Raw genomic sequence first — 13,950 nt, 5'->3', positions numbered from 1 at the left:
TAAGCATTTTAAACTAATGCGTAACAAGGTTTTGAGGTACTAATTACAAGTAGTAAGGCCGAAGCTTATTGCATTATTCCTGGGATCTAAATTTACACCAACTGAAATCAACATATGTATGTAGACTTTTGATCGGTATAATTCATAAACATTTTTTCTAATTTCAAAGTAGTAGACAACATAGCATATGTAGCATTTCATCAAGTAATAACATTTAAAACCAAATGCTTCTTTGATATTTAAAATTATTTAACGAGTTCACTAAAGATATGCAATCAATCCGAAGAGGCATTAACATGTTTCACACTCTAAAGAACGTTAGGAATTATGTCTTCAATTTCTCCAAGACCATCCTGAATTAACAAATAAAGATGTGTATGGCACCGCACATGAAATAATTTTCCACTAGAAATAAATTTCTTATGAAGATTCAAATTTTCTATCAATTTCTTAATCACCACATCATTAGTCTTAGTATTGTTCACTGTCAAAGTAGCTACATTTGTCTTAATGTTTCACTATTTTAGACACTTAAAAAGAGAATGATAGATACAAACTTTGGAATATGGTGGAAGCCTATCAATAAAACTTAATATGCATTTATGAAGCTTGAGATCAAAATCTTAAAAATACCATGTAACTAACATGTAATAGATATTTTGATCCGATGTCCACATATATGTAGTAATGCTCACACGCTTGACAATATGTAATAGTTTTTAAACTCTTTTCTTTTTAATTTCATAACTGGAAACACAATCTTGTCAAATATATGCACGTGAGATCTTGATAAATCCTTGATTTACTTCTTTCATTACTACATTAAACAGTTCATAGTCCACAAAATGAAAAGATAAATCATGAACCATGATCATGTGAGAAATAACATCTCTCATCCTCGCATTGTTAAACTTTTAATTTTGAATCATAGATGAAAAATTCGATTTTTCAGATAACACTTTTTTAATTTAATTGACTTTTGTTAATAGATTTTATCTTGGGGGCAATCACCAATATGCCTATGTAATGGTGCAGTATTTCCATCTTTGAATTTCTTAATATTTTCTCCATAGTGAAAGCACGCACACAATTCGGTTTCACCAGACAACTTAACCAAATGAAAATGTTTTCAGAATCTCAAAGTTTTCTTTTTCTTCCATTTAGTGAATGGAGTTGGTTCTTCATTGTTAGCTGCATCAACTTGTTCTGCACCAGCTGCAGTAGCTGAATCAACTTCTCCATCGTCAACAGTAGTGACAATAACATTAGGATTTTGTGTATTTTCATGATTAGAGTGTATGTACTTGATTTATCAAATATTTCACTATTTGATTTATCACATATTTCACTATTAAAAAGTTGGGTAAATTATAAATTTCATCGCTAAACTTTATTCTCTCTCCTATTTTGTTCACAGACCTTTAAAATTTTTCAATTTTCTCACTGAACTTAATACATTAGATTTTTTGTCACTCCGCCATTAAATAGTTTATGGCGATAAAACGATGTCGATTTAAAGAAACCAATTTTTTTGCCAAAATGACATCGTTTTGCATCTATATAAAAGCTCATTTGTAAAGCAGCTAGTGAGGAAATGGTTGGGGACCAAACAATCCAATGTATTAAGTTCAGTAAGGATATTAAAAAAGATATAAAGTACAATGAGTGAAATATGAGAGAGAGTACAGTTCAATTTCTAAATTTGTAATTTACCCTAAAACGTTTTCACTAAACTCTTGATTTATCGCATATTTCATATTTCATTTTATTAAAAAGTTTTCAGCTATTAAAGGGTTGTTTGTTATCTCTAAAGTTCACTAGTTCGAGTACCAATAATTATAAGGTATTTAAGCATTAATTGTCAAATGATTAAGAATTTTTGTAACATATATTGTCACTTATAACTACTCTAGATTAATAAAAAAAATGTTTTCAGCTGCTAAGCATAGGAGCCGACATGCATTATTTTCAATAAGGTAAGAGGGAATTTATACACAATGTTTTATCATTGATTTTTGAATATTTTATTTAACAATAGATTGATTTTTATAGTGATAGCGAAGAGAATTTATTTTATAGATCAGACTCATCACGTCATTCATGATCCTAATGAATGACAGCCACAAATATCAAATTAACTTCCAAATAACCACTCACTTCTTATTTACATATAGAAAAGATATAATGATTCACATTGAAAAAAACTAATATGAAAAAATGTTATTGGTGGGAACTACAAATGACAAGGTGAGTTGAAATCATCTAATAATTTCTCGATAGTAAATAATTTATTTCCTTCATTTATTAGTCAAATATGTGCGATTAAAATGATATTTGCAATAAAAGTGAAAGTCGCAGTAAATATGCTTGGTTCCCAAAAGTAAACCTTCTATCTGATAACCTAACTTGGCATCTGAAATAGGGCGATCTCAACAGGTTTCGAGACATGTTGGATCTTATTATTGGCATCCTACGACTGCCCAAGACAACATTATTAAACCCTAAACCTAAAAAGAATAAAAATCACTAAGGAATCGACTGATTACTGTTCTCCAAATTGTCAGGCATCGTCATCACCCAACAACTTCTCCTTCTTCGCGGCAACAGATGTTGCGGATGACGGCTATCGGATAGAGCAAAATCGCAACTGATAATTTGAGAAAATAAAAATGAAGATAAAAGAGACACAAAATTTACCCCTAAAAATATAGGGTAAAAACCACGGGCAACGGTAGAAGAATTTCACTATGAGAAAATAGGAATTACAACCTCTCTCGATCTACCAAGGAGAAAACAATGATAATTCTCTCTAGATAAAAAGGAGAAAACAACTCTCAAGAAACTCTCTAAAATCTCTCTAGTATTGGAAGAAAGCTAGAATGCTTTGGGATGGTTTTGAAGCTAAATGAGCTACGGTATTTATAGTTGAAGCTTAAGGACTAATTTGTAAATACCCTAAATTTTAGTGACTAGAGTTTATAATTTGCCCATATAAAAATCAACAATTTCTACACCTAATTTTCGGTGCCTATAATTGTTGACAAAATATTTTTTTTTTCAAACCATGCACTTTCGGTGCATTGATTTTCAACAATCTCCCACTTGAAGATTTGATTGGAACAATCATATCTTCAAACCATTCTTTCTACCATGTACCATCATGTTGCTTACATCTCTGACAGGCCACAAGAGGATCGACACCAAGTAAATTTATCAGTATTGATCGCCTTCGTCATGAAATCTGCTATGTTGTCTTTGGTATGGATCTTCTGCATATCTACCGTCCCTTCTTCCACTTTTTCACGAATGAAATGATACTGAACTCATATGTGTTTTGTCCTTGAATGAAATGCTGGATTCCTTGCTAGATGCAAGGCACTTTGACTGTCACAAAACAGAGAGACATACTCTTGATTGTGCCCAAGCTCCTCCAATAGCATCTTCAACCAAATTAATTCTTTACTGGCTTGTGTAGCTGCTACATATTCTGCCTCTGTTGTGGACGTAGCCACAACTGACTGCAATTTTGAAACCCAGCTTACAGCTCCACCAACAACTTTAAACACATATCCTGTAGTAGATTTGCTTTTATCCAAATCCCTGCATAGTCAGAATCTACATACCCATTGATTAATAAGTTTGATCCTCCGTAACATAATGCAATATTTGAGGTCCCTTTGATATATCTCAGGATCCTCTTCACAATATTCCAATGCTCTTTGCCTGGATTCGCCATGTACCGACTAACCACTCCCACTGCTTGTGCAATGTCTGGTCTTGTGCATATCATAGCGAACATTAAACTTCCCACTGCTGATGCATACGGTACTCGAGACATCTCCATCCTCTCTTCTTCACTGCTAGGACTCATACTGGAGGATAATTTGAAGTTAATAGGAATAGGGGTAGAAATTGGCTTACAATCTTGCATGTTGAATCTTGACAAGATATTCTTCAAGTAATTCTTTTGTGAAAGCCAAATCTTCCTATTACTTCTGTCTCGGTGAATTTGCATCCCTAGAATCTTGTTTGCTGATCCCAAGTCCTTCATTTCAAATTCCCTAGCCAGTTGTGCCTTCAATTCTTTAATATGATTTTTGTTGGGTCCTGCAACAAACATGTCATCTACATACAACAGCAATATAACAAAATCGTTATCACCAGACCTCTTGAAATAAGCACAAGGGTCTGCGTTAAGTCTGTTGTATCCAAGGCACATAATGAAGGAATCAAATCTCTTATACCAACACCTCGACGCCTACTTTAGACCGTACAGAGATTTGTTCAACCTGCAAACCAAGTTCTTCTTTTCTTTTTCTTCAAAACCTTCAGGCTGGAGCATGTAAATCTCTTCTTCAAGATTTCCATGAAGAAAAACTGTTTTAACATCTAGCTGCTCTAGATGTAAGTTCAATGTAGCACACATTGCCAAAACTACTCGAACTGTTGTTAGTCGAACCACAGGAGAAAATATTTCATTGAAATCAATACCTTCTTTTTGAGCATATCCTTTGACCACCAGTCTTGCACGATACCTCTCAACTTGATCGTCACCATTTCGCTTGATTTTGAAGACCCATTTTTTACCAATTGACTTCCTTCCTTGTGGTAGTGGCACAAGGTCCCATGTATTATTTTTATGAAGGGCTTTGATTTGTTCTTGCATCGCCATCATCCACGGTGAAGCATCTGAGTTGTTTATTACCTCCTGGTATGTTGATGGCTCACCGTCCTCTGTTAAAAGGCAGTATGCAATATTACCTTCTATAACATAATCTGAGTGCCAATTGGGACGTCTTCTTACACGATCTGATTGACGAGTTGTTGGTTCTTCGGAACTCTCTGGTTCTTGTTCATCATGTGCTGGTTCTGCTTCTGAAGAATCTCCTTGTTCAAACTCCTTTTCCACATTTATCTATGTAGTCTCTGACTTTTCAGTGCTATCATCGTCTTCTTTTCTTTGTATTTTATCCTCTACAAAGATAGCATCCCATGCTGATGATCACTTTGCGGGCAGTGGAATCCCACAAGCGATACCCCTTTACTCCATCAGCATACCACAAGAATTTGCATTTCCTGGATTTTGGATCTAGCTTTGAAATTTCTTGGGCGTTGTACATCACGAACACAATACTTCCAAATACATGGAGGTTTGAATAATCAACTGGTTTACCAGTCCACATCTCCATTGGTGTCTTCAGCTCTATTGCAGTTGATGGAGCTCGATTCACCAAATAACAGGCGGTATTGACTGCTTCTGCCCAGAATGATTTTTCTAGGCATGCATCCCTCAACATTGCTCTTGTTCTTTCTAACAAGGTTCTGTTCATCCGCTCTGCCACTCCATTTTGTTGAGGAGTGTTCGCCACTGTGAACTGTCTTTTGATTCATTTTTTCTTTCAAAAGTCATCAAATTCTTCGCTTGTGTAGTCTCCTCTATTATCTGTTCTGAAACACTTGATATTATTTCCAGAATCAAGTTCCACCCGCGCTTTGAAATTTTTGAAAGTTGAAAACACATCTGACTTCTTCTTAATATGTTACACCCAACATCTCCTAGAGTAGTCATCAATAAATGAGACAAAGTATTTTGCTCCGCCTAGGGATGTAACTGGTGCTTGCCATACGTCAGAGTGAACCAATTCTAGAACACTTTTGCCTCTAGAATTTGACTTGTTGAATTTCAACCGGTGTTGCTTACTTGTTATACAATGCTAACACAAAAGAAGTGATACCTTTGTTAAGCCGGGAAGTAACTTTTGCTCCACAAGGACTTTCATTCCTTGTTCTGACATGTGTCCAAGTTTCTGATGCCATAGCATTGTAGAATCTGAACTACATGAGGCAACAGAGGCTTCTGATTCTAGCAAAGTCTCTCCCTTCAACATGTACAAGTTTGCTGCTATCTTTTCGCCTTTCAGCACCACAAGCGCTCCACGGAACACCTTCATGATTCCTTTCTGTGTTTCAATCTTGCTTGCATTATTATCCAACAATCCGTAGGATAATAAATTTTTCTTTAGGCCTTTCATGTTCCGCACATCTCGAACAACTTTAATTGTTCCATCATACATCTTTAATTTGATGGTTCCCACTCCAAAGATTTCTAAGGCATGATCATTGCAACTATACACAGATCCTCCTGAGACAGGTTCATAATGATGGAACCATTCTCTTCTTGAGGTCATGTGATATGTCGCTCCCGAATCAATGAGCCATATATCTTCAAATTTTTTTCTGCCTTCCACGGTGATTGACGCTTCACAGCATAGAGTATCTCCATCATCTGAAGTGTTTGCGGTATTGCCTTGTGGATTGGATTTTTTATTTAGACTCCAACAATCCTTCTTCAAGTGACCTCTTTCCACAATTGTAGCACTTTAAATTCTTCTTGCTCCTCGACTTCGATCTACCATGTTTGTGACTGCTGCTTTGGCAACGTTCTGTTGATCTCCCTCTCATCGTTGTCATCGTTGTCAATGCTTCTTCTTGTTACAGATTTACTTGTCTGTCTTCCTTGTTCTTGCGCCAATTTTCTTCTTGTAGAACAGCAGCTGCAACGTCATCGAAGACTAGACTAGTGACATTACTGTTTGTCAAGTTGATGATGAGTTGATCATACGAATCCGGTAGACTTTGAAGTAGAAGTTCAGCACGTTCTTGTTCTCCTATTTTACAGCTTAAGGATGTAAGCTAAGAAAATAAAGTGTTCAGTGTATTTAAGTGCTCGTCACTGAAGTAGATTCTGGCATACGAGAGTGTACAATTTCCTCTTAAGAAAAATTTTATTGTGCAACGATGTGGCCTCGTATAATTTGGTGAGATAATCACATATCTCCTTAGCTGTCTTCTTCTCCTCGATGCTTGACAATACTTCATCTGCTAATGCTAGATGAAAGTTTGCCATAGCATTCCCGTCCATCTCGTTCCATTTGATGTCATCTGCGAAATCCACCGGCCTTTCATTGATAGCCACTAGACACCCGTCTTTCCTTAGGATAGCCTTCATCTTCAATTTCCACAATGAGAAATTTCTCCCATTGAATTTTTCAATATCAAATTTCGTTGCCATAGCTTCTTTTACGGATAGCTCCCACTATTTCACTATCGTGAATAGTTCTCTGGAACCTTCAAAGAATGAGTAATAACTTCTTACTTTCTTATGTTGAGGATCCACCTTTTGGTGGCAACCACAAAGACAATAAGCAGATATTACACACTCAAATCTGGCTCGGATACAAATTGTTGCGGATGACGGCTATCGGATAGAGCAAAATCGCAACTGATAATTTGAGAAAATAAAAATGAAGATAAAAGAGACACAAAATTTACGTGGAAAACCCCTAAAAATATAGGGTAAAAACCACGGGCAACGGTAGAAGAATTTCACTATGAGAAAATAGGAATTACAACCTCTCTCGATCTACCAAGGAGAAAACAATGATAATTCTCTCTAGATAAAAAGGAGAAAATAACTCTCAAGAAACTCTCTAAAATCTCTCTAGTATTGGAAAAAAGCTAGAATGCTTTGGGATGGTTTTGAAGCTAAATGAGCTAGGGTATTTATAGTTGAAGCTTAAGGACTAATTTGTAAATACCCTAAATTTTAGTGACTAGAGTTTGTAATTTGCCCATATAAAAAATCAACAATTTCTACACATAATTTTCGGTGCCTACAATTATTGACAAAATATATTTTTCTTTTCAAACCATGCACTTTCGGTGCATTGATTTTCAACAACAGATCCGATCTCCACCATCGCCGGCTTCTCCGCTACACTCTGTGATCCAGTCATCCTAGCCAATACCACAAACGACATTCCCCCTAACACGTTATTTAAGCATCTCAAAACCACTACGGAGGACTTAAACATCACGGGTGGAAGTCCCTTTGCCAACACAAACTCGATCCCATTCATGGTTTGATACCTCAAATTGTTGTTGAAACCCATGTGGGTGGCCCAGGTGACGGCGTTCAACAAGGTCGGCGGCTGTTCGTTGGGCGTTTCGAAAGTGGGATCCATCTTCTTCCTCATCTTGATCAAGCCATTCGAGATGGCAGTCCCAACAAGGCCTGCACCGAACCCAACTACGGCGAACACAGTCCCTCTGAACACCACGTTCCCTAAACGGTTCATTAAAGTATAACCACCTGGTTCGAACATGCGACTTTGCGGACAATTTGCAAAGATGGAAGGAAGAGTCGAAGATGAAGCCGAGACTTTTGGTGCTAAGAGATACATGATGGTGAAATTCATGATGGAACCGACTATCAGTGTCGAGAAGACGAAGTCGAGCTCGTTGAGACTGAAATTCGGACGTGAAGCCATGTCGCCGAGGATACAAGTAGTGACGCCCACCAGCTCTTCCGTTAAGACCTTGAACGGGAACTGAGGATCCGCCGCGATCCTGTCTCGCCATCTGCTTAGGAGAAGACCCAGAATGCCAAAGCCATCAGAATCGTTGCCGTCTCCTCCACCGCCTCCGCGGCGACCAACACCGTCGTCCCATCGCCTCCTCCGGTCGCGCATGAAATATGGAGTTTGTAGGGACAAAGCTTGGTGTGGTTAAAACGGATGGGTTGATTTAGAGGGAATGAGCCGACGTTGGGTGATGGTGGATTAAGACAGAGGGTTTCGGTGATGGTTGGGGAGGATGGGGTGGTGAGCATCGAGAAAAGATGCCGAGGCAAGGCCGCCATCTGATGCATGGATCAAATGATATGATCTGATCAAATTGGAGTACTAAAATGACAGTATTTGCAAATGAAGAGGGACTAATCGACTGGGGAAAGAGGAATGGAAAAGGTTATGTGAGAAATGAAATAAATGAGAATTTATACTAAAGATAAAAAAGAAAGAAAAAAAAGGAAGAACCCTAAAGCCCACTGGCAGTCCATTCTATATATATATATATATATATATATATATATATATATATATAATGTTCTTCTTTCCCCAAACCCTAATCCCGCTTTAAATAAAAGTGTTTAAACGATTAGTTCGGTCATTGATCGAATCAAATTTTTTAGAAGTTAGTTAATTAAAAAATAATCTTTAATTAAATTAAACTTTTGAAAATCATTAACCGATTTAAAAAAATTAGTTAGACCAATTTGAGCTTAGTGGATGTATTTTTTATTTGAGTTAAAAGTTAATTAGGTCTTGACAATTTAATGCATCTAGTGTGGTTAAAAAATAATTTGATCTTAATTTTTAATTTTTTTGAACTTAAAATATTTTTAATATATTAATATTTAATATTTTTAATTAATTCAATTAATATTTTAAACCCAATTAACTGATATTTAAAAAAATTAAATGTTCTTCAAATCAAATTATTTTGATGACCAATAATTTAATCGAATTAATTTGATTCGATTGATTAATTCAACTAAAATAGAGAAATGAACACTCCTGCCTCCAAATCATTCAATTATAACGTTGTCCCACTATTCTAATTATTTCTATTCTTTTGTCAAAAAAATTACTTCTATTCTAATTAATATTAAATTACGGGATACTTACTATATAAGTGATTAAAAATATGATTGAAAAAAATATTTTTAAAAAAATATAAGTAAATTATATTTCTAAATCTTATAAAAAACTCAATATATTTTATCACTAATTTAAAAAACATTGAGGTATTGTTTTAGTTTTGCCAATTTTTAACTTTGGTTAATCTATTTTTTAATTTAAATTTTATATTATAAGTATATTAAAATGAATTAAAATAGTGTATATTAAGGTCGATTAAGTCAATTGATATGAACATTATTAATTGAGTATCAATTGACTCAACTATTTTATTCAAACCCTAAATCAATTCAACCAAAATAAGTGATTCAACTGAAATAAATTATTATTATTATTATGAAATTTATATTAACTTAACTAATAATTTATAATTGAAGATACCAAATTTCGCCCAGAAACAGAAACACGTAAAGCCCAACAGACTTCTATCGCCTCTCCACCAGCGCAGCAACCCTCATATGTGAGGACTCTTAACAGCCGCCGTGCGCACGCAACTATCTCCGAGAATCTTGACCATTATCAGCACACTAGCGTTAGTATTTTACTAGGATTTAAATACCCAAAAATACGAGTACATGAACATTATAAATACATTGTAATCCCTTTTGTAAGGGACACGGATTTTTAGACGAAATGCAGGCTTTTTCTACACCCATACATACGAAATACTCGAGCAAAAAAAACAGTGAATAACACAGAAGCTTTCCAGCAAAATCACACACGATTTACACTAGAAAATGCACAAAAAATACGAAGGAATACCAAGGAGATCGAAGCTTTTGTACCAATCTCGAAGCTAAATAAAAAAGACAAAAAGGGTTCTTAACCGAGGCGACGCGGGCTAGGAGCCTTTGAGAGTCGGCCACTGCGAGATTTGTGAAAGGTTAGGGACCTGTTTCCATCGCACGAAATATAAAGGAAGGGGATATTTGTTGGTTCATGTGATCTGGAGTTAAGATAGAAAGATGAGTGCTTTTAATTTGGTTTTTTGGGTTAATATGACATAGGGTGCCTATATTTTTAGTTATCTTTTACTTTGGTTGCTTAAAGTATTGGTTTATTCACATTCAAGTCCCCTCAATTCCTACCGTGTTTTGCATAATAACCCCAAAATATATGCGTAAAAATTGCGTTAAACCCCTTAAATGTCACCATTTTTTTACATTTTGGTCCCTAAAATTCTACATTTTATTTATTTCACTTTTTGGCATTTTAATTTCATTATTTTTAATTTAGCCACTAATATGTTTCTGGCTTTGTTTATTTCTAATTTTGACACTTTATTTTCTGTCTATTTTATTTTAGTAACTATTTATTCCCAATTTGGTACTGCTTTTCTTATTTTTTGCATTTTTATCTTTGTTTATTTTTAGCTATTATTTTATGTTTTCTTACACTTGAATTTTCTTTCATTCCTTTTATTTATTTATTTATTTTTTTTTAAATACTAACTTTTTAATGATCTTTTTAGGATAATTTTAATTGATCAAGAGGTAAATAATTATAATCTAATTCATAAATTCTAATTTAAATTTTTAATTTTCGCAATTAAGACAACCGATAAATTCATTGGTACCGAAAGGGCGGTTCAAGGGTGCTAATCCTTCCTTGACCGTAACCGACTCCAGAACCCAACACATTTCTGGTAAAACGCAGATCAGGTAAGACATAGGGTATCTGATCAACCCATTTATTTTAAAATAAATGATCGGTGGTGACTCCAATCCACATTTTTCTAAGTCGAAGCCCATTTCCGGGGCTCAACCGAAAGACGGTTGCGACAGCTTGGCGACTCCGCTGGGGACAGGTAAGTGAGTCAGGCCAAAATTAATTTTCGGTTGTCTTTTTATGCGAAAATTTTAATTTTAAATTTAAATTTATTTATTCGATTCCAATTATTTATCTTTGATCATTTTTCAAATAAATAGTTGTACTGACATTTTGTTCAATGATTTCAGATTTTTGAAAAGTTTCTATCTCTGGCTCTATACCCGAGCCCCGAACCCTATTTAAGTGGGGGTGAAAGCGACGCCTTCATGTGAATTTATTCTCCGTATGGGCCTAGCAAGTAACCTTCGGGATTCATATACCTTATGCCTTCGTGTGAATTTATTCTCCGTATGGGCATAAGGGAATGTATCCTCCCGTGTTTAACTTAGTCCACACAAGCCTGTGATGGGTTTAGGACTAAGGGTCTGGTAACCGGGGATAACTCGAGTACCTTTTTTTAGAACCTAAACCCTAGGATGCCAGAATTATTTCCTACTTTACTTTCTGTTCAAAGCATGTGAACTAGAAATTTATGCGGTTAGGACTTGTTCAAAATCAACTTGTGGGATAGAGATCATGTTCGGGTAGGAATAATAAGCATGTGAGGTAGATATCATGTGTGGTAGGACTTTCATTTTTATGATCATTTTTTATTATTTTTCACATCACTAACTCTTTTCATCTTTCTTCTATTTTATTTATTTTCATCACTTGCATTATTCAAAAGAGGTCATTGATCCACTAAAACGTGTTTGTTAAAACTTGAATAGTCTGAATCCATGGACAAAGGTGTTGTAATACAAGAGATGAAAATACAGAGGATAGTCTATAAGGCGACTATGTGTCACATTCAATCCAAAAGACGTGGTGCCCATAATTGAAGAGTATATCAATCTTCTGCATTATAAAGAACTCAGAATGAACCGGGTCTACATCAAGCACAATGAAAGCTTATCTTTGAAGAACTGACTGACAGAGGTTGCAGGGGCAAGATGAAGGTTATGTATCTCGGAAGTCCCTTTGAACACAACAATGTCAAAATGATAGCTGAAATTGGAGACCATTGCTGGCGAATTCAAGAAACAGATTAATGAACTTCACATAGTTCCTATCAATTAAGGGCTCCAATGACGAATTCGTTGGGAATAGGCTCAACAAAAGTAAATGCTCGAGATGCGATCATTCGAGACTTCTTGGACCAGTACAAAAAACAACTCAACATTTTCACGGTTCATCCAGAGAGGTCGGAGCGATTCGACAGGTTATTCAACCGATGAAAGACGAAAGCAGAAGACTAGTCAACATGTCAGAAGCTGTCAGGATATTTTTGTCTCTTAAAAGATAAAACATTTTTGTCCCCAATAAGGATTATTCATAATAATAATCATATTTCTTGGATCAATGCCTCGAACATTTCATGCATTCTTGCATTTTTGCATCTTCATCTACATTTTTAAGCATTTTCATAAACATGAAATTAAATCACGGAGGATTCGATGAAGTGGTCTTAACCACATTACACCACATGGAAGCAAGATTTTAACAATTAAAGAAAAGCTGAAATCAGTACAGGGGGAACTGGATCAGCTGATTGTAGGACTAAGCCTGCTAGGATGATCTGAGAAAAGAGTACCCATCTCCTAAGGGCTACGATGTTGAAGCTGTTGTCATATAAGGATTCCCAAACATTCTTCTGAAAACTGTAAGGCGCTTGCCGAAGAAGGGGGCATGGCATATACCATTTGCACTTAGAGGACTGTTTTGTTTGAACACAACTTTTAAACGATTGAATTCATGTTACTTTCTAAGGTGGAGCAATTGAACAAATTTTAATCTTTAGTTCTTTGAATATTAAATGAATTAAGGATTCTTTTAATTCTTCAAGAATTATAGATTTTTGACATATGGCAAGATTAGACCTTTCTTACCCTGTCTCAAACCCTAGAATAAAACACCTTGATTCTTTACCCAAAATAACTCATGGTCATTACCAAAAAGACCAAATTTTGACATTACCTCCCTTTGAAATTCTTGAACATTACCTTTATCTTTTTTGATACACCCACACCTTTCTTTGAGTCAATAAGATCACACAACTGTCTTTAACCTTTTTTTTACCATTAAAACCCAAGGCATTGAGTTGTTCATTTGAACATGAGCATTCTTCCAAGACACAATTTGGGGCATCTCGCCGGGAGCCTGAACATTGAGACATGTTGGGAGTAAGGAACAGAAAAAACAATTCATTCGAAATAATTCTATCATGCATTAATTGCACTGTTTTTCATGTGAATATAATTAATCTTGAAAATCTATCCCCCTGGGGATACCTCTTCTGTGAAGACTTCCATGTATGAAATGATGAACGACTTTCTTTCTTTATCCCTTCACAACAGGAGAAAATATATATCCCTTGTGTCCCCTTTTGAGCCTATAGTATTTTTCTTCTGATTCAACCTTAACCAAGGATCACCATCCACACTGGGGGGCAAGGTGGAGAAAACATGCTCGCATGAGTGAAGACATTGATTTAGATGAGATACCGAAAGGTGAACCAAATGCCAAGTGCGAAGATTCAATAAGAATCGAAAAAGGAAAGAAGAAAAGAAAAAAGAAAAGAAACAAAAAAGGAAAAAAAAGA

The 13,950-nt window shown here is 35.5% G+C and overlaps 1 pseudogene; it reads right to left on the bottom strand.

Moving 5' to 3' along the window:
- Positions 1–7,679: 7,679 nt before the first annotated feature.
- On the bottom strand, positions 7,680–8,741 carry LOC120126127 (annotated as a pseudogene).
- Positions 8,742–13,950: the final 5,209 nt, after the last annotated feature.

The sequence above is a fragment of the Hibiscus syriacus genome, unplaced genomic scaffold (assembly GCF_006381635.1).
Source record: "Hibiscus syriacus cultivar Baekdansim isolate YM2019G1 unplaced genomic scaffold, ASM638163v2 tig00110450_pilon, whole genome shotgun sequence".
In the NCBI taxonomy this organism is placed as follows: Eukaryota; Viridiplantae; Streptophyta; class Magnoliopsida; order Malvales; family Malvaceae; genus Hibiscus; species Hibiscus syriacus.
This window is presented reverse-complemented; position numbering and strand designations above follow the sequence as displayed.